The 18,434-nt window shown below is 37.1% G+C and overlaps 1 protein-coding gene across 2 annotated transcripts in view; it reads right to left on the reverse strand.

The window, feature by feature from the left end:
- Positions 1–6,632, reverse strand: part of lima1a (LIM domain and actin binding 1a) — a 33,633-nt gene extending 27,001 nt beyond the window's left edge. Inside the window, exons 1-3 of one of the 2 annotated variants that reach the window (XM_024292458.2) lie at positions 6,525–6,624; positions 1,694–1,720; positions 769–1,087 (exon numbers count right to left, since the gene is read on the reverse strand). The gene's annotated coding sequence lies outside the window, so the exon portion shown is untranslated. Of the gene's footprint in view, positions 1–768; positions 1,088–1,693; positions 1,721–6,524 lie in introns of both variants that reach the window. The other variant, XM_024292457.2, reaches the window with a different exon arrangement.
- Positions 6,633–18,434: the final 11,802 nt, after the last annotated feature.

The following is an 18,434-nucleotide window of genomic DNA, read 5'->3' on the forward strand; positions in this document are numbered from 1 at the left end:
TTTTACTGCACCACAATGTCACAAACTTAAATAAAATACCTCAATACGAGGCTTTTTTTTACAGCAATTATGTTAAAAATGTTACGATTACTTAAAGGTCACAATTAATTAATCTCACAAAAAACTTAACAGAATGACGGCACGAATCAACAGTCCTGGCTACAACCAATGAACTATTGCTGCTCTAGAGAAACAATGTCATAGAAAATAACAGTTTGTTTTCATTTTGGCTAAAAATGACAATCATAACTTCAAAAATGGGAACACTTTGAAAACAGATCAGATGATGTAAGTGGGACTTCATATTTACTGTAGAAAGCTCTTCTTTATTTATAAAAAGATAAATCCACTTTCAATAGTTCTTAATAGGAGCAAACAGATTAAAAGTTCATTTTTTTCACAGCTTTATGACGCTTTAAATTTGAGGAAAGAAAAATGATTTGTTTAAACAGTTAAAGATGAAAACCTTTGATCAAAGAGAAGCAGGTAAGAGGTAGAAACAGAGCGTATAGGACACCTCTGAAAGATTTGGGCGGGACAGATGAAGATAAACAAAGCAGCATGTAAAGCTCCTGCAATAAATGCAAAAACTTGAGTTTGGACTCAAAGACAAAGAAAGACGGCGGGTTGCAGCTAAACAGATCACACAAGAAATGAAGTCAAAGAATGAAAACGGGAGAGAGCCTCAAATTCTTCCCCAGATTAGCGTGCCTCACGTCTCATTAAAGACTTTGAAGTTTCGCCTTTGGAATAAAATAATCCACCTACCGGTGATTCTCTCTGCCGTCCCCCTTCCTGCTCCAGATATCTGTAGGAATGTTTCCCCTCAGCAGCTCTTTTGAAGCGACAGAAGTCTGACGAGCTGCTCCGAAACCCCTTCAGCCAATAGCGAAGCAGGACTCCTCAGCACCTGGCAGGTACAGGCTTCCACTCTGCAGCTCGAAGGCACTATGACACCAAGAGGGGGGGGTGTGGGAGACGTGGGGGGAATCCCACGCTGGATTCCAGGAAGCAGACCGGCTCCGTGCCGCCCGCTTTCTCACAAAGTTCAGACTCTACAGGATGTGAGTCACGCCAGCTGAGGCCACTGAAAGCACAAAAACCAGAAGTGAGGTCACCAGAAGTTGGATTCACACATCAGTTCTCCGTTTCTGAACATGTGGACAGATGTTTGAGCAGACGACCCCGTTATGGTCACACTTCACCACAAATCAGCTGAAAGGATTTATCTGGAGAAATGTGAACGGCTGGAACATCTGTACAACAGCAGACGTGTTCAGTGTTCGTTTACACGCATGAAGTGAATCAATCTTTTAGGTCAGAGTTCAAGTGATTAGTTCTGGGTTCTTTAAAAAGAGAAGTCAATCTGTACTAAATGGATCTTTTATCTTCAGATTCTTTTAACAACTTTAAAGAAACTTGACAAAACATTCATTGAAAATAAGGAAAAGATCAAAATCAGCTAAATATTTTAGCTGTAACATAAAAAAAAAGTTTAAACCACTAAAAGAGAAACTGAAAGCGACTCCATGAACATCTTATAATTGATTTTCCACTTCTTTCATCGTCAAACATAAAAAAAGAAGAGGAAGAAGAAACTCCAACTTCATGAGGGATCTTCCAAGGAAAGGATTCATCAACACTTTCAGTATCAGAGTTTAATCCCACGTGATTTCAACTGCAAGACACTCACCTTTTCTCGAAAATGTTCCAACAACATCTAAAAAAAAATAAGATTTCAAAATGAAGTTTTACCTTTTAGTTATTTTTGTCTCATAAGCTAAAAGATATTAGAGTATAAGGTTTTCTGGTGGATGAAAAACGCAGTTTCAAAGCCCCACTGTGATGAAAATTGTGGCATATTTCTGACAGGAGGAGGAAAATAAAGAAAATTAAGCTGAAAATTACATTTCTGACAACAGAGTTCCCTTGTTTATCACGGGGATATGATCCATAAATAACCCAGGATAGGTGAAATCCACAAGATAAAATTACAGATGCTTAAACATGTTCCCACTTTCTCTCATTTAAACTCTGAAAGTTCAAACTTCTGAAGAGAAATAAGTTCATTATAGAATGAAAAAGATCTGATGTGCTGCAGATTTATGTAGATTTGTACAAGAGTGTAGCCATTCTACTATGCCTCCTGACTTCTTTAATTTCTAAAAATCATAAAAAATGAAGAACTGCGAGTCCATAATCAGGAATACATTCCAACACTCAGACCTTAACCATAAAAAAAAATCCTTTTTGAAGATCTGATCAAGACTAATCCAGCTTCACTTTGGTTGGTGAAAGGTCCCAATGTGACCTAATGAACACAAAAAATAAATACCTTCATGCAACAACTGTTATCTATTAAATAAGGGATGAATCCCGACAGGGTGTTCCTTATCGATGTTTAAGGATATCTGAAGGTAGATCTTCTAAGTCCTTGGTTGTTCATTTCCTGCTGAAATTTGGTTAAATGGAAACAATTGAATTTTTACATTTCTTTAGGAAAAGTAACCATCCACTTAAATTTGACCGACACTCAACATTTTACAACTATCAATGTTGACCTTTGTGATCGTCTTGGCTGGAAAGTCTGAAAATCTCACCAGATTATCCAATGATTATCAGAGTCTTAAGACTACATAAGATCTGGCAAATTAAGCAAGGACCAAAACTTAAAGTGCTAACAGGAGTTTTAGATCCTCTTACCTCCAACGGAAGTGTAATACTTGAAAAGGAACCTCCTTTGTTGAGTCAAATTCAAGGAAGTTCAGACTCATATTTGCAGAAGATCATGAATCTTCAGGAAGAAAACAAGTTCCTGAAACTCCAAATGACATGAAACCCGAGCTGATGCTAACCTAGCTGAGCTGACAGCTCAATGAACAGGACAATCATTTTAAACATAAATGTAAGAACTTGAATTTGCAGATCCAAGCTTGTGACACAATAATCTCAGATGGTTACTGACTGGACTGTAACCTTGTGTCCAGGTTCTTCTGGACCAGAACTGAGAAAGAGCTGCAAAGGTTCAAAGTTAAAAAAAGGACGTTTTGGGTTTTTTTTTAACCATAAAGCGTTTTGTAATGTTCTCTGCAACCGAGTTTATATATATAACAAATTTAACAATAGCACATTCAGGTTCCTTTCAAAATAAAACATCCTGTGTTTAATCAGATCCTCCTGCTGCAGCATATTTTAAAAATGGAAGAAACGTTAGATGTTCTGTTATTGTGACTTTTGTGTTCCTTCATCCTTGAATAAAAACATAATTAGTGTACAGTCCAAATTATTTTAAAATCTATACAAGTAAATGCAATAAGATAATTATGATAAACCACTTTGACTGTAGATTAAACCTTTAATTGTAATTTTAGGCCTATCTGACATGTCAAAAATCTAAACATAAATTGACTAATTAGTTAAGTTTGAAATATTAGGAGTCGTCTCTTGATTCAAGTCTGACTGCTTTGGACCATCCAACTGAACTTCTGACAGAGAGCTTTACAAGATCGATCTCAATATTTCCAAGTTTGAACCAATTCCTGGAGGTTCAAATCTGACATTTGTTCTTACTTGACTGACATGAACTTTTATCTGCAAAGGTTTCCAAATGCCACCACTGAAGATAAAATCTACTTGATTAAAGTAACTTCAAGTCATGAAGTTAGCTTGTTCATCAAACAGAAACGACTTCTGATTTCTTCACCACGCTTTGAAAAAATAACTTTCTGGGTGTCTGGTTTAAATGTCAAACAACGAAGACAAACTATTAGAGCCTCTTGAGAGCTTACTATGGAGCTCACAACAAACCTGGGATGAGAGGAAGACTTCTACTTCAAAAGCTCCATCCTGACCAGAGTCAACCTTTGGATGAAATTCCAGCTCTAACATAAAACAACTATGTGAGTTGACTTGTAGACGGGAAGAGGGGACGGGGTTGCTCCCCTTTCAACAGTCTCACCCACAGTTTAGAGGTATTTTTTTTCCAAGAATAGAAACTATGTCCAAGAAAACGCCCTTAATTAAAAAAGAAAAAAAAAGGCTAAAACCAGCTCAATCATAATTAAAAGATCGCATAGATCAAAGATAATCAGAGTGAGACTTTAATAAAAACAAGCAAAACTGAACGTTATTCACTCAGCCTTCCCGTTACACACCTTTCCGTTCTGGATGTACATGCAGTCGCAGCACAGAGCTGCACCCTGACAGCTTCAGATTACCGCCGCTTCATTTCTGACTGCACCTCAGGGAGATCCCATTTCTGGTGCAGACTCTGAATGTTTCCTGTTGCCCCACCAGTTCAGCGAGCACCCATCCTGCCTCAGTCTGCTCCTCCTGTTCCACTCCGGGGTCAACATTTCCAATGAAAACATACTTCCTGTGTCATATTGAAACTCCCATAAATGCTGAGAGTGAGCAAACAAAGCTGGACTGAACCGATACTCCGTTCTTCTGTGGAATATTTAGACAAACATGCCGTCCAAAGGTTCACTAACGGTTATTTTATTCTTTTACTTGATGGAATTTGATTTTTTTTTCCCAGAAGTTGAAAAGAATCTTTCCCAAAACCAGATTAAGAATATTAATAAATGAGATCTGCTGTTGATTAAAGTGTCCTGCCACTAGATAGATCTACAAAGCTGCTGTAAAACAGATTAGTAAAAATACGGCACATGTGTCAAAGCACGGCCCTGGGGCCGCATCCGGCCCTCCAGATCATTTTATTTTATTGCTATTAATGGTCCGATGTTATCTAACACTCATTTTCGACTTGTATAATTTTGACAAAATATATTTTTATGGAGAGTAAAATATTGAAAGTTATTTAAGATTTAAACCAATTAATTTTGAATAATATTTCTGCCTTTTTAGTATTTGAATTTATGTTAAAATTTACAGTTTTGACTTTAAAAATTGGTATTATGCTAGCTTTTTGGGCTGTTTTGGAATTTACTAAGATTTTTTAAGACTTTTTTTTTTTAGTTTAGCTAATATTTTAGCAACTTGCTAAGGCTTTTTTATGTTTTTTTAGGCTGTTAGGCTAATATTTACACGCTAGCTGTTTTGGCTAATTTAGGCTTTTTTTCAATTTTTAGGCTATTTTAAAGTTTGGCTATTTTTCAGCTACATGCTAGCGGTTTTGGCTAACCTAGGTTTTCTTTTTTTCAGTTTTTGAGGCTAATTTGGCATTTAGCTAAAATTTTAGCTGGCTATCAGCTTCAGCGTTTTCAGCTATCAGCGCTTTTAGCCATCAATTTCAGCATCTTCAGCTCACAGCTTTCACACTAGCATCATCTCATTATGTAGTTCATAATTATGTTAAAAAGTTACAGTTTTAAATTTTAGTTTTAGTGTTCAATAAATGTTTATCCTGTTAGGCCCGCGACCTAAGGTGTGTTTTACATTTTGGGCCCCCGCGATTGAGTTTGACACCCTGATGTTCGGTTTTACAGGAAACAGGGCGTAGATCAGGATATCAGCAGCATGTGAAAAGACAAACCATCATTGGACTGAGCTGTTGGAGCAAAGTTCTTGGCAGAAACAACATTCACCCATTCCAGCACCTGTTTCACTGCTGGAAGACTCACTTTCAGACAGCTGAACGAGAACACTCCCACACCAAAAATGTGATTTACAATTTTTTAATCACATCAGTTGTGTGAGACTCCCTTTAACACGCTTTCCTGACATTTTAAACTCGACAGCTGTGCCTGGTAGAGTTCAATTTGTGCAAGTCAGGACAAAAATGTTGTTCATTTGGACATCCTGAGCCAAAAAAAGCTCTTCTACAATTCGACTAAGTTGTAAGCAGATCTGTGTTTGCTGAAGCATTCAGACCATCAGCTCACATTTCTGCAGCTCCAGTGTCAGCTTTCTTTAGATCACTGAAGACGACCAGAGACTAGCATCATTTTAAAAATTAAAATAAAAATAATAAAGCATGAATATGGGATTTATATTGGAGCATGCTACCGACAGTCTTTTAAAAGTCATAATTATTATTTTGAACCAAACTACATTGACAAATACCAAGTTTTTCATTTCAGTTTGACAAAAATTAGTTTTTAGTCAAATATTTTGACAAACAATTAAAGTATTTGAATAGAAATTAGTTGCATTTGACTACTTATTTGGATGAGAAAAAATGAAAATTGCTGATACTTTATAATGAAATTCAACTCAATATATTTTGCAGAGAACAAAATTTGACGTTTTCTAGGATAATAATCCAACAAAAATGTGCTTCTGTGGTTTGGAGCCTTATTTTCTTATGATTAAACTTTTTGTTCAAAACAAAGTTACTCATGAAAGTCCAGTAGACGACACGAGGATTGCTCATGACTGTAAACCGTGACTTATCCCTGATGGGACACCGCTTGTTCCCTTTAGCAAACCTCAGGTGAGTCCTGTCTGAACATGACGTCATCACACTTTGTTTCATCCTGTCGTGACATGAGTCTCATCGTCTAAAGGTTTTTTTGTTTTATGCTACATTTTGTCCCCAAAAACTTTTTGGTAACACTTACCAAGACTTTGCGGGTTGTCACTCTTGCACCTGGCGGTTCGTGTCTTCTAAAACTCGCACGTGCACCATTAATTAACCTGGTCACTCGGCAATTAACGGAAACAAATCACTCCGCCACGAAAGGATCTATTTGAAGGCAGTCGGTGTAAACCTGACAGAGTTCATCGATATTATTGATGTACTCATGTGTGTGACATTTATCTGCCACGTTTATTCAAGAATGAATTGCAAAGTTTTTTATTTATTTATTTATTTTTAATACTTTTAGTTCCGGTAGAGAAAGTGATGCAATGCTTTTGTTTCACCACTAGATGGCAAAAGTGAGCTGCGTTTTTCCAAGTACAGTTTTTCTCCATCGTTTTGTTGCATTTCTCACAAAAGAATTAAACTTCTCATAACATTTAGTGCAACCTCCACAACATTTAGTCATTTGGGCACAGCCTAGTGATAGTTTCATGTTTATTTCATCCGATAGCATATCCTTCTAGACAAAAAGCAATTTTTTTATTCCTGGAGGTGGAAGATATATGACCGGCGTCCACATACCCAAATGACCTGCTAGAGGTCATGAATGCAGCTGGTGATGACATCACAGGGTCCTCCAGAGGGTGGATTCAGTTCTCAAGAAGATACTTTCTTCTGTGAATGGATAGAGCTGATATTCGCTGTGATGTCAATGAAGATATGCTCCCAGACAGACCGGAGTGTCTAGTTGTCTATGATTGATTTGCAGCATTGTGTGTTTTTACAGTATTTTCAGTTTCAATATTACTTCAGTAAGGTTTACTGAGCCAAAGGGAGTTTAGTTTAGTTTTTTTCCATTTGCACAATGCTGTGAACGGTTGCAAATAAACAGTGTAAAGTGAATATTCAGTTTATTTTTGTTGTTGTTGTTTTTTTTAGATTAGATTAAATTCTGGTTTTCAAAATTGTCATGCATGGTCCATAATGCTGTCTTGACTGTGCATGACATTGGGAAGCCCTTCCAGAGTGATTCCTAGTCTCAATGAAAACATGCTGAAATCATCTGACTTGATTATTCACAGAAGCTGGAGTTATATCTTGTCATTTTGACGATACTAGAACTGTGAGTGACATAAAAAGTTGCTTTTGAAGCATGAACTACCCGCTTTGAGTGACTGACTTGCATTTTGAGAGAGTGACTCGCTTCTGCAGGTTATCTACCATGTTTTGCAGTTTGCACTAATTGTTTTGAGAAACGCCGTTGCAGCAGTGGTCCAAACGTCAAAACTGTTGTGAGAAATGCACTAAAACAATTGAGAAAAACTGTAAACGTAAAAAAAATTCTTCCAACACCACAGAAATGCAGAAAAACTTTCTGCACCTAAACTAAATAAAATTAAATGGATGGATGGATGGAGGGGGCCATCCAAGAGACGTGATCTCTAGCATGTCCTGGGTCTGTCCTTGGGCCCCCACCCAAATAGTAAAATGCTGTAACTTTCCTTCAAGGTCCAAAGCATCTGGACCAGATGCCCAAATCCCCACAGCTAGCTCCTCTAGATGTGGAGGAGAAGAAGATCTACTTCAAGCCCTCTGTGGTTGACTGAGCTGCACCTACATCTAAGGAAACGCTCAGCCACAATGCGGTGGTTTCCAACGTGTGACGTGTGATTCTAGGCTTGGCCACAATAAGCCTAACAGAGGAGAGATCATTCAAAAACAACAAAGCAGGTGAACTGAGTATGGAGACTTTAAACAAATCAGAAAGGGTTGAAGCAACCTGACCCCAGAACTCTCACTGCCTTACATTCCCAAAACGTGTTTAAATGTGCCAAAGCCTTTTATGGGGCATAAGTTACACGTTGGGTCTGAGGTAATCCTCATTACGCTTCATTTTTTAGGAGTAAAATATAGTCGATGTATGAAATTATAATGAATTTAATGATGATCAGGATTTCTTGAACACAGACGGATACTCTCCCAGACCCTAGACCCTAGATAGATAGATAGATAGATAGATAGATAGACTCTCCCTCCTTTAAAAGTGAAAGTTCTGCAGATGACTCAGCATTACACGGCAAAAAACAAGAACCTGTTGTGTCATTGTGCATTGGCAGCCCACTGACACACTTCCTTTATTCCTCCCTTTCCACTCTTTAACTGTGCTTATGCTGTATGCTAACATGCTCTATATTTAGCCTGTTTAGCCCTCGGGGACTCGCGTAAACACACGCATGTTTTGGCTCAAGGGAGGAGCAGTTTGCAGCACTTTCATTCATTATGTTCAGCATCACTAGATCTCCTGTGGGTCATTATCTCCCAGTAGTTTTGCATTTTAAGGTGCATGTGCTGACAAGTCTTTTTTTTTTATTCCAGCATGACACGATGATACATTTATCCAAACATGTGTAGATGCTGAATTTTTGATGATGTTACGCTGCTGCAGAATATGACCTTTACATTCACTGTTGTGGCTTCACCTCTCTGCTTTGCTGGTTTATTTACAGCCTGGAGCGTGACTGATCTCACTCACACCACCGCTGTACTGCATGTAAATATGCATCATTCTTCACTGCATGGCAGTTAGTCATTTTCAGCAAATCTAAGGTTTGTTTTAAAAAAAATCACACAAAACAGGAACAATTTAGTTCTAATGTAGTTTGATTTTGTGCGTTTTTAGAGGATTTTTAAAGCATATTTTTTTTAAACTTAACCTCTATCTGTGAGACCTTCAACCGGGCTTCAAAGTCACTGACATGACGGTTAGTATGTACGGTATGTGTTCTATGTTTCTGCCCCCGGGGATGTCCTTTACCTCACAAATAACAAGAGGTCATACAAGACTCTGGGATCACCTTTCTGCTGTGTTAACACTGTAAAATAAGGAACTCTCTGGAGCAGCAGGGTGCAAAAAGCTCATTAGTTTGTGTCATTTTTTTTAAATTTTAAAACATTTTTCTTTAAAAACATGCAGAAAGAAAGATTTTTCTCTTATGTAATCCAGATTCATGCTCTTCCTGTTTTAGCGGTGAGGAATTTAGTATGTTTTTATTGCATTACACAGCAGATTTTTGTGTTTGGCTCCAACTTTTCTGGTTATTTTAGTTTTTTTACTGTATTTATTGCCTGTTATTAATGCAATAAGGTTCATAGTGTCTGTAGTATTCATAACTTTTTTGATTATTTTGTCACGAAATTTAAATCCCACCTGACATGTTTTGACGGAGACGTTCCGTCTCCGTCAAAACATGTCAGGTGGGATTTAAATTGCGTGTCTGATAACAAAATAATCAAAAAGATATAATATTTGTTGGCATCTGTGTACGCTTTAGAAACTTTAGGGTTTTCAGAAGGTCGGCCCCTCCTCGCCGACCCCTGACCTCGACTCCGTGCCCATTAAAGAGCAAAATGTTGTGAACACACAACTTCTTGGCGGAAAGCAACACACCCAGGTTAATGCTTACATTTGAAGGTCAAGACAGTTTTCACACCGATGACCCACTTTCAGGCTTAGCCGCCCCGCAGCTCCACGCCTGCTGTGATTGGAGGGAAAACATGGGTGGATTCTGCACATGCTTCATATGGTTTCAATTTAAAGGAGTTCCTTCTGTTTTTACTATAGTGTGAAAACATGTTTGGAGCAGGCTTCCCCGTGGTTTGATCTGGTAAACACAGAGGCCTTTGTGTCTGTTTTGCGGTTGCAGTCTCTCAGATCACAGATAGTGTGATACAGTTAGAGTTTTTGTGTCTTTGTCCATTTACTCATGTTTAATCTTGTGCTTATGAGAGCCTATATAGTACGGAGAGAGTAGAAAGGAGTCTACATTTATAAAGAGGGTTTTGTACAAACTGCAATGTAATTAAGGCTAATTTCAGCCTTTTAATAGTTCCTTTGGGCTTTCTTTTGCAATTTTATAGATAACCACAGTCAGAAACATTAACCCAATATCAAATAAGCACAGAGATTTGTCAAATTCCTGAACTAGGGAGCAAAATGGGATCACATCTATTTACAGAGTGGATCAAATGCATGACTCCTCCGGCTGGCAGGTTTTATTCCTACCCTGCCCAGAAGTAGGACATTAAAAATAGAATTGATCAAATCAAATTGGTTTTCACTCAGAAAATACATTGATTCATCAAATCCATATATGTGTCCCCTTTTAAAGCTTGAAATACAAAAAATGTAATAATTCCTGATTTTGTTCCATTTGTTGTCTTGGTTTTGAACCCCTTGAATCCCCTGCAGGGTCATATGGTTGCTGGAGCCTATCCTAGCTTTGAAATATTTCCTATATATTTTATTAAATGTGTTTTGAAGCTTTAAAAAAATTGTAGGCTTTTATTTAGTTTTTTCTGTTTACTTAGATTGCCAACCACATTTGATTTAAGTCTTGTTTTAACCCTTAAATACAGAATCTTTAACATACTGTAACTTTTCAACCGTTAATGAGATCATTCCAGCTGATTCTGAAGGAGAAAAGCGGCTCATACGAGCCGCTTTTCTCCTTCAGAATCAGCTGGAATGACGTTGATCGCGTTAACCGTTAATAAGTTACAGTAAATCAAAGAAGATAAACACAGTTTCTTTACAATTGAGCATCAATCTTCCTCTGCATCAGGATGAATCCAGCAAGTTTCCGGTTTGGAGCTGTTATTCTACCCTGCGATGGTGGTGACCTGTCCAGAATGTTCCCAGCTGGGGTTGAATTTGTCAGTCAAATCTGTCCATCTATCTATCCATCATCCCTGTCTTTGGGGACTCCGTCTCTGACACTGCCCTCTTCCAGAGCCACCTCTTCCAGCTCCTCTGGGTGTTTCCTGGCCTTCACCATCACCGCAGCCTGAAGCAGAAGCAAAGCCCTGTTGGAACAAGGTCAAGTGACACAAGAGAGCAGCTGACAGCAGCATCCACACACCAGCGAGGGCTGCACAGAGCTGTGACCTTCAACAGGAGACGCGTGCTCACCAACATTAAACACTTCACCGCCGTCGTAAATCAGCGGCTCGCAGGTCTGGCTCTGCCACAGCCATCACTCCAGATAAATGCCACTTTACTCCAGTGTCCAACAGCCTGTGAGCTTCTCAGTGTAAACCCCACCCTGTCTGTTTATTGTTTTAAGGGTGTACGTTCTTGCCGCTCGTCCATACTTTAACAAAAAAACAAAATCTTATTCAACAACCTCAGATAGATATTTTATCTTGACTTAATCGTCATCTTTTTATTTTTTATTTCTTATCTGTGTGATCAGATGTGTGTTCAGAACATTCCAACTGTTTCTTTATCAACCCAGACTTCATCCAACTGAACAGTTTGTGTTTCGTGCTTTAAATGAGCAGCTGTAATTTGACGTTTGCTTTTATGATCCAGCTTGTTAGTCGATGAGTAAATGTTTTATTTTTGAATAACCTCTAGTGACGGCAGGTCAAACAACAGTTGGTTGACCTTTTGTATGCATTTCAAAATATACTTTTTAATTTGTCTCAGTCAAATCCACCATTTTTCATTTTTTTCCCACTTCATTTCAAGTTCTTCACTGATTTTGTTGTGTTATTTTAAGGTTTTGTCATGTTTAGGTTCAATTAAGTGTTATATTTGCCGTTCACAACTACATTTGTCTGTTGAGGAGTGTAAATTCTGTGGTTAAGTCATGTCTCTCAAATCCACACTGCAAAAACAGGAATAAAGCAATAATCTTAAGAAGAAAATCATCAGAAAGTAGTAAAATTATCTGCCCATGCAGTAGTTTCTTTTTGTAAAACAAGAAGTCTTGTATTAAGACACCAAAATCTAGAAACAAGAAGCTCCACACAAGCATTAAAAAGGGATAAATAAGATAAAAAGCTAACTGTTAAATAGAATTATTTCAAACTGAATGTTATACAGCCAAATAATAAGTATTTTTTGGAAGTGATTAATATTTTTCTATTTTTATGTAACTTATTATAGTTCATTTTGATTACAGTATCAAAAAACCACTATAACAAATGAAAAATCACTAATTTTAGAACAAAATAAGAATACAATCATCCTATAAATCCTTGTATGATCTAAAACAGCTTCTATTCTTAGAACATAAATCTAAACTTTTGTTTCCAAAATAATGAAAATAAATGCTGTTAACATTTATTGAAATTTAACTTAAAATCCTTAAAGTTGAACCAAAACTCGCAGTGCAATTTGAGGGATTTTTGAATCCTAAAGCAAATTCTTGTTTTGTCAAAGCCACATAATTTTGACTGATTTTTAATCATTTCTTTATTCAAAAATCTTAGCTCCTAACAAGACCAAAAATAAAATTCTACATTTTATTGATTTTGAGAAAACCTTAGATAAGTTACAACTTCGACCTGATAAAATCTTTGTTCAAAGTATCAAATAGTTAACAGTGCAGGCTATACTTTGTGCACATTTTAAAATGTAGGAAATTAAATTTGCTCAAGCTGTTCATGGTGTTCCCAGTGCACGGTCCTGGCACATGCAGCTCATGCAGCTTGAGTTCAGAGATCAGCGTGGAGGGCGTAACGCAGGCAGTGACAACATGTCTCTATTGAGAATTGAACTAAACAAGGCCCATCTCTAAATCAATAAGCTGCATAAAAGTCTTAACGGCTAAAAAAATAGTTCCAGCAAACATTGCATCAGTGTTGAGAGTTAAGACTAAGTTTTATCTTGAGCAGTATTTCTGCAAAGATAGGAAAAAGAAAAGGCGGACAAACGGAGCTAAAAGTGGGGTAAAAGTAACTGGGGTAAAGGACGGGTAAAAGCGTTCATAATTTAGAGCCAAATAAGCCACAGAGTTCAACGGCACCGTGGGTGAGGTAAACAAATCAATATAGAGTCCTGGAATGGCCCTAAAAGTTCCTGACAGTAATCTCTGTGCACCTTGTACTGGGGCCCCACAAAAACACAATCCAGTAAAATTATTTTTCAGTGATAAGCTTTTTACACATCCGAAAGGTGAAGCAAACCTCCAGCCTTTTCTCTGCTTTGAGCAGCAGTCTATGGCTTATCAGTCCGACCTGGCGGTTTTCTTTCAATTTGATGTTGCAAGTTTTAGATTTTTTTTGAAAGCATGAAGGTTAAGTTGCAATATTTTTAAAGTATTTTAGTTTTTTTAAATTCAATTTACTGGGAAAATAGATTAAAATTAGCAAAATACAAGTGTGAACAACATAAAAGTCGAACAAATTTAAGTTACTCTTGTTTGTTGTATTTTTAGCAAAATGTTCGCTTAGTATACTTAAGTAAAATATCTTTACTAAAGACCGCATACAAGCAGTGTAGGGAGTATACTAGCTGAATACTTCTTCAGACTAAATTGGAACATTTTAAATTTACAATATAAAGATAGTACTAAATATAAAAAGTAAACTTCAAGTATACTGTCTCACTTTTATCACATACTAATTATACTTTGCATTGACCAGGGGTCAATGCAACACTTTAGGTCACGGGCCAAACAGGATATACATTTACTGAACTCAAAAAAACTAAATTGTTAAAACTTTGAAGAAGTTACTCATAAATATGAGTAAAAACCGAAAGGAATATTATTCCAGAGTAAATCAATTTAAATCTTAAATGACTTACAACATTTTACTCTACATAAAAACAATAATAAAAAAAGTAAACGTTAAAAGAAAAAAAACTCAAATTTCTTTAATCGTATGTCATTTTATATAAAAAATTAAACTTATAAATACCCCAAAAGATTTTGCTCCCCATAATATATATCCTGTCAAAATTATATATTATAAAGGAAATCTCCTATTGTGGCAAAACTGGCGAATGACGCACTGTATGATGGGATTTGTAGTTAATTGATGGTCACAGACATATTAGGCCTGCTGTCAGATCTAGCAGTGCAAGGAATTGTGGGAAATGGTTTCCTTTGCCTGTCTGGGCTGATTGGGGTTAGGTGTTGGTTTTGTCAATGTTTTTGTTGTTTTACTCTGTTTCGCCCTTAATTATACATGCTGTTATGTTAAAGGTCTTTATGACTGATATGTTAGAAAAATAACATCGGTCCGTTAATAATAATAATATAAAATAACCCTTTAACGCCTGAGGCGTCGCTGGCGATCAACGTGATTCCAGTAGATTGTAAAGGGGAAAAGCGGCTCGACGATTTACTGGAATCACGTTGATCCTGTTAACCGTTGAAAAGTTACAGTAAATCAAAGAGCATAAACACTGGAGCTCTGGAGTTAAAGGGTTAAAAATAAGCAAAATATGATTAAAGTTACAGTGTGAGGCAAAGCTACAGGCATCCTGCCGCTACGAGCAGATCCGTTTGGAATCTGGCACACACCACTGTGTCAGATTCCCTCTGTAGTAGCTGAAACAAGCATGGGTTTGTTGTTTGCTCACAATGAGGGGCACAAACGCGTGGGTGCAGTCCCAACGCACAAATCTGCATTCAGTAAAGAAGACTTTGGTCAAAGAGTGTATCAGTGAACTTTAATCAGTTTGCTGAAGAAGGGCTTTTCAGTCTGCTGAGGTAGACTTCCTGTATGTCACAGAGTCCAGGTGAACTCTGTACTGACCAGTTTTGACCAAACACAAAGTCAGACTAATAAGTACTGTCAGGTTTTTAAATTTTGTTGCTGTGGACTCTAACCCTGAAAGGTTAACTGAACGAGCAATATACTCTAAAGCACGTGTCAAAGTCAAGGCCCTCCATATCATTTTATTTTATTTTATTGTTATTAAATCTTAGGGCTGTTTTGGAGTTTACCTAATACTTCAGCTACATGCTAACTGGTATGGCTAATTTAGGTTTTTTGCAGTCTTTTAGGTTTTTCTGAAGCTATTTTTTCAGCTACATACTAGCTGTTTTGGCTAACCTAAGTTTTTTTTGTTGGCTTTTAGGCTAATTTGGCATTTAGCTAATATTTTAACTGGCTTTCAGTTTCAGTGTTTTCAGCTATTAGCTTCAGTGATTTCAGCCATCAACTTTAGCATCTTCAGTTATCAGCTTCAGCACTTTTAGCATTTAGCTTCAGTGATATTAGCTATCAATTTCAGCATGTTCAGCTATCAGCTTTAGCATCTTCAGTTATCAGCTTCAGCACTTTTAGCAATTAGCTTCAGTGATTTCAGCTATCAATTTCAGCATTTTCAGCTATCAACTTCAGCATCTTCAATTATACGCTGCAGCACTTTTAGCAATTAGCTTCAGTTATTTCAGCTATCAATTTCAGCATTTTAAGCTATCAACTTTAGCATTTTCAGCTGTCAGCTTCAGCATCTTTAGTTATCAGCTTCGTCGCTTTTAGCAATTAGCTTCACTTATTTCAGCTATCAATTTCAGCACTTTCTGCTACCAGCTTCAGTTTTTTCCGCTATCAGCTTCAGCATTTTCAGCTATCAGCTTCAGCATCTTTAGTTATCAGCTTCAGCGATTTTAGCAATTAGCTTCAGTTATTTCAGCTATCAATTTCAGCACTTTCTGCTACCAGCTTCAGCATTTTCAGCTATCAGCTTCGGCATCTTCAATTATCAGCTTCAGAGCTTTTAGCAATTAGCTTCAGTGATTTCAGCTATCAATTTCAGCATTTTCAGCTATCAGCTTCACCGTTTTTAGCTATTAGCTTCAGTGATTTCATCTATCGCCTTTAGTGTTTTAACAATCAATTTCAGCATTTTCAGCTATTAGCTTCAGCTATCAACTTCAGTGTTTTTGGCACACACTATATCTTCAGCGGCCAAATTCACCTTACAGCATTCACACTATATTATCTAAGGTAATACAGTACTATAGGCTATATCTAGTTCATAACTATGTTAAAAAGTTACTGTTTTAAATTTTTTAAATGTAGTTTTAGAGTGTTAAATCAATGTTAATCATGTTCGGCCCGCGACCTAAGGTGTGTCATGGGTTATGGCCCGTTGTGTGATTGAGTTAAACACCCCTGCTCTAAAATAACAGTTTTTACGACTCTCTTTACAATATGAATAGAAGGAGGCAAGCTAAGCAGCAATCAGGATCTTACCTTTAATCTTTTATCTTATCTGTTTTGTCACCGCCGGTGAAGGATGTGAGGCCAGACATGAAAGGATTGTGCACATCAGTAATGTTTATGGCCTCAATCTATGCAGATAACTCCGTCTGTAATCTGCTCTCGCTGAGCCGAAATGACTGAGATCCTCTCATGTGAGGAAAATAGCTTATGAAAGCAGCAGACTTTCCTTCCAACCAAAATATCCAGTGGATCTTCATCCCATCAACACCCAGGTCTCCAACTTGTTTCATTTTTCTGCACTAAAAATCTGAAACACACAGTTGTCTGTCTTTTATTATTTCTGGGTAAATCCCTAAATCTGAGGTGAATCTGAAAACATTTATCTTAACTTTCCTGTGATTTTATGAGGAAAGTGATCAGAAGTACAAATGGAAATCAAAATGACTTCACTTGGACGGTGAGAATTGGAATATGATGTGATCCTCTATATAAAAAACAAAACAAAAAGAGAACCCACGTTTGATTGGTAACAATCTATTTCCTCCACTTCATTCTTTAACTATCAGTCCCTTTCTTTCTCGTCTCATTAGCAAAAATCAGAGACATTTCTATGAATGGTCCAATTAGAGCTGTCACATTGCAGAGACATCCTGAAACGCCGTCAGCTGGAAATGTTTGGCTGAAGATGCGGCTGGCCTTGGTAATTAAAACTAGAGCATATTTTACGGTTTCAACAGCTCCAGATGGCTGGTGGAACCGGTTTCTTTTCACCGAGAGCATTTAAGGACAGTCTTGTAGGAGCATGTTCTTGTACTACTGTTTGTTTGATTTACGAACATGTGACGTCTGCTTGCAGAGGAGGGGAAGCGGAAAATGCAAATCAAAAGTCAGCATGAGTGTATCGTTCATTGGTACGGTGAGACTTTAGGAGCTGAAATCTGATGATCAGCTTTCACTTTGATGCAGAGACATGCTTTCTTAAAAAGCAAATATTTCCCATTGACTTCAAAATAAAACAAAAATCCGGCTTTACACCAAAAATTAACACATTTACAGTCAGAATTCAAGGACAGTTTTTATGTATATTCCTCTATTTTGGATGCATGACACTATCTCTGTTAGGGAGAGAAATGTTTTATCAATTTCTGTCATGAAAACTTAAATATTAAAGGGAATGGTTTTTATTTAACAGATGATTTAACCCACTTGAGCCAATTAGAAATGTAGAAACTCCAATCAATGAATCCATTTCTCTCCAGGTTTTTTTCTTTAGTTATGGATCCTGCAGAATCTTATGGATGAGATTGTCTGTCCAGGTATATACGTCTATGATTTTTTTAATTCAGGTTTGTTTACCAGGAATGGACAAACCTTAAAATTAAAATTATTTTTTTATAGAAATGTGTTCCCCTTTACAGTTGCTTGATTGTAAAGCTGGACACTTACTGCATAGAATGATCTAAACTGATTTGAACGTTTAACAAATTGAATAGTTTGAAATTATTTGGATCCCTAGAATAATAAGGCTTATTTTGACTTTTTTTAGCTTACGTCACATTATTTAAGCCACACCATAAAATGACCTCAGTTGTGATTTGGCTCTTTATGGTTAAACCGGTTAAACGGTTGAACTTGAGTAAACTCCAGAGGACACAAGACAATATGAAATCCAGTTTGGCTCCAAAATAGCACAGAATCACAATGATGAGCTGTAGGCGAAGGTCTGTATTTTCTTTAGTCTTGAAGACAATAAAAATAAGGATTAAGATGCTCATTTAGTCAGCAATGTTTAGGTCGAGTTAGCATTAGCCGTCCTATGGGTAATCCCATTATACGTTAGCTTCAAGCTAGCTGACTTTAGCCTTATGCTTTGAATCTATCTTTACTTTTATGGATCAATTATTTATCTATTAAGCTTAGATTGATTCAGATCATAGCATCCACCGTGGCACAGAGGTAGAGCAGTCAACCTTTGATC

The sequence above is a fragment of the Oryzias melastigma genome, linkage group LG7, assembly GCF_002922805.2.
Source record: "Oryzias melastigma strain HK-1 linkage group LG7, ASM292280v2, whole genome shotgun sequence".
Lineage (NCBI taxonomy): Eukaryota > Metazoa > Chordata > Actinopteri > Beloniformes > Adrianichthyidae > Oryzias > Oryzias melastigma.